This window comes from Sycon ciliatum, chromosome 1 (genome assembly GCF_964019385.1).
Source record: "Sycon ciliatum chromosome 1, ocSycCili1.1, whole genome shotgun sequence".
NCBI lineage: Eukaryota > Metazoa > Porifera > Calcarea > Leucosolenida > Sycettidae > Sycon > Sycon ciliatum.
Window position 1 is genome coordinate 92636044 of NC_088643.1, and position 3767 is coordinate 92639810.

The window sequence follows — 3767 nt, forward strand, 5'->3', positions numbered from 1 at the left end:
TGGGTAGAGCCCGGTCCCATAGCTCAGTGGTTAGAGCATTGCTCATGACAAGCAAGGTCCCGGGTTCGAGTTCTGGTGGGTCTGGCGTTTTTTTCTCTTTTCAGGTAGTTCACTTCCCCAACTGATCCTTTGAATTTGATGTTCTCCCAATCCTTTCAAAACTAGAAGCAATAATAATAATAATAATAATAGCGCCAAAGTTACCTGCCCTCGTGCAAAGCTCGCTGTGTTTATCGCAGTTAGAGTGCTCTGACTTTGATGCGTTGCGTCGTTTAAAAAAAAAGCTTAGTTAGTACTAAGTAATAGTAGTTCATTAGACTGTGTTTCAATCAGTTCGGCCGGCATATCTCTGAGCCCCGCTGATCAGACCTAACAACGGTCGAAACAGCTAGCTGTCTGGAGATTGAGTGAACGATTTCTACGACTCCCTTTCATAGGTATAGGCAGCACTGTTACATTTACGCTACTGTGTTGCCACACCTGCCGACATGTCAGTAGCCTGCCGATTTTTGAGGCATGTCACGACCTGCCGACAATTGACCTTCTCCTGCCGACAACAGCCATGAAAGTGTTCAAGGTTGACCTTATGCATGGTTTAGGAGTCCTGATCCAGATTGTTGACTTTTACTGCGCATCACGAGTGTTTCCGTAGCTCTCTCCTGAAGCGCTAAGCGAAATCATCATCCGTCTCGGGAAAAAATCGGCAAACTCAGCCTGATTGTCACGCAAAACCGTGAAATGTTTTTTTCTTATCAGTGCCGCATGTGTGTGTATCGAGGTCGCTATATAGGGGGGGGGGGGGGGGGGGGGGGTCCGGGGACAAAGCCCCCGGATGATGCATTTTATTTTTTCATGCTACTGATATTTGGCTAGAATGATGTGGCAACACTGACGCTAAGCCGTAGCCATGCTGTGACTGAGGATAGCTCTGTTGTCATAGTTCCTGATATACTTGATGCTGGAACATGCACATAAATCATTCATTTTAGTACCCCCTGCTTGACAAACTGGATGCTGTCTATGACTATGAGTATGAGGGTGCTGTGTCTGCCAGGCTCAGCATGCACTTACTTGAACAGTTGAAGTATGTTATTACTACATTTAATTGTAGTATGCTAACCAGAACCAGTACTTCTATAAAAAATAGTCAGCATGAATAATACTACAGTCAAACCTCGTTAGGACGAACACTGATAAGGCGAACTTTCCATTAGTACGAACTAAGGCCAATCCTATGGTTGGCCAGGCATCAATTCTAGGCAAAATTATTCGTTTAAGACGAACTTCTGTACAGCGAACTTTCGCGAAGACGAACTATTTTCAAGTGTGATTTGAACAAAGTCAGTGTGGTCATGTACATGTAGTACGAACTTTCGGTCCACGAGCGTGCGCGTGCGCTGGCTGCCTTTTTTCTTCTTTTTTTCAATAGTCGAGGTCATTACTTTACGTACAGTGCAAATTGTTTTCAAGCGTGTTTTGAACAAAATAATCAGTGCGTTGTACGAACTAACTTTCGACACAGTCGTGATTCATTGCACTTTGTCATTGTACTTACATGTACCTGTTTCTGGCTTATGCCAAGAATAACATGCTTCCCATGTACCACAGCATGCACCTTCACGTAAATACAATCCATCTGATATGCATATCGATTTTTTGTCAGATCTGGATAAGAAGAACTCCTGATAAGACAAACAAATTTGTTCAGTCCCTTGAAGTTCGTCCTAACGAGGTTTGACTGTAGTAACATGCCACTGCATCGCAAAACCATCAACCGACAGCCTTGGCCCTTGGTACCAAGTTGTATGTAACGACGTGTAGATCTACGCGAATGAAGCGGGATTCACAGAAGCTTTTTTGCGATGCGACGCGATCTGCGACAGCCGCGTGCGATGCGAACTTGCGAAATACCATTCACAGAAGAAGCCAGTGATGCGACAACATCTTGCTGATTTGGCTACGTCACCATGATATTCGCGCGGTTTGATACAACTTGTACAAATTTATAGGCAACTCTTGAACCTTTGTACAACTTTGCTGTAGAAAAGGTCAAAATCGTACGCCAAATCGCTTGTCGCATCGCATCGCAAAAGTTGAGCCAAGCTCCACTTCTGAGATGGCCTGCGATGACCCAGTTGCGGCAGTTGCGTGGGGTGCGACATGGCTGCGATTTGGGGTTTTCCCGGTTTCGCGACTGTCGCATCGCAAAAAAGCTTCTGTGAATCCCGCTTGACTGTTGGGACATTCTTCCAAAACATGACGTCACAGAATTCGTAAAAAAAGACAACTTTTGGCTAGCCTGTCGCAAGCGCGAGACTCATCATGGGTGCGGCGCGCTCGAGCTGCAGCAAATGCGAAGCGCGACAACAGTCATTCGCGTAGATCTACATGTAAATTAAAGGGGAAGTTAAGGCAAAAATTAAAATTTCACCAGTTGTAGGTTTCGGGGTGCTGAGTCGAATGGTCGTGGTCCGAGGAAGCTGAGACGCTCCCTTCCTACTTGAATCCCAATCGAACTCGCGCACTTCCACCGAAACTGGGTGACTGCGCCCTACTAGATGGGGATTTGTATGCAAAATGTCACTAAAAGCGCCATTTCGTTCTTATAAAAGCACGGATGACCGCGATTGGCCCATATGTTGTAGTCTTTTGGACGCTGAGTCGACTGGTTTTGGTCCGAAAAGGCTGCGATGCAGCGTTCCTCCTTTATTCCCAATCGAACATGGTTGAACAAGCGGTCACGTGCTCCTGGGTGCCCAAATCACCTGGTCACCACGCCAGCAGGCGACAACTTTCACACCAAGGTTCAACTCCAGTTCAACTCGAGTGACAGGACTGCACCCAAAAAAGGTCAAACAGGCTAGTAAGTTGTACCCTGCAGGCACGGTGACCAGGTGACTGGTGTACGCAGCAGCACGTGACCATTTGTTCGACCATGTTCGATTGGGAATAAAGGAGGAACGCTGCATCGCAGCCTTTTCGGACCAAAACCAGTCGACTCAGCGTCCAAAAGAGTACAACATATGGGCCAATCGCGGTCATCCATGCTTGTATAAGGACGAAATGGCGCTTTTAGTGACATTTTGCATACAAATCCCCATCTAGTAGGGCGCAGTCACCCAGTTTCGGTGGAAGTGCACGAGTTCGATTGGGATTCGAGTAGGAAGGGAGCGTCTCAGCTTTCTCGGCCCAAGACCATTCGACTCAGCACCCCGAAGACTACAACTGGTGAAATTTTAATTTTTGCCTTAACTTCCCCTTTAACAGTAATGGTGTATCTACTACAGTCGACACCAACACGGAGACTGTTCCCCTTCATCAAGTAAGTATTAGTTACAGACAAGTACAATAGTTAGTTGGCCTGGGACGGTCACCCAGTCACCAGTGTGATCGACGGGTTGTACTGTTTGTCTGCAGTGGTTTCATAAGGGGACGGGCTTTTCGGACTAGCTGGATGTTCAACAGCACATTATCATTATAATTATGGGAGGGATGAACACGTCTTCGCATTTACTGCTCACAAGTGATGCTGCCAAGTCGAGTAAGTGCTTGGAGTAAGTACTAACTACTTACGTGCTGGAAGTTTGGCCCTGAGTACTTCAATCGTACTCTGCACCGCATCTTGCAGCGTACACACTCTGCAGTCACCTGGTCACCCTCTTTATCATAAAAACACTGCTTTAGTCCATCCTTTCAGTCTTTACTGCAATACATCATGATCAATGGCGCGCGATAGCACCGCACTCTCTGATCGGCTCACTTCGCGA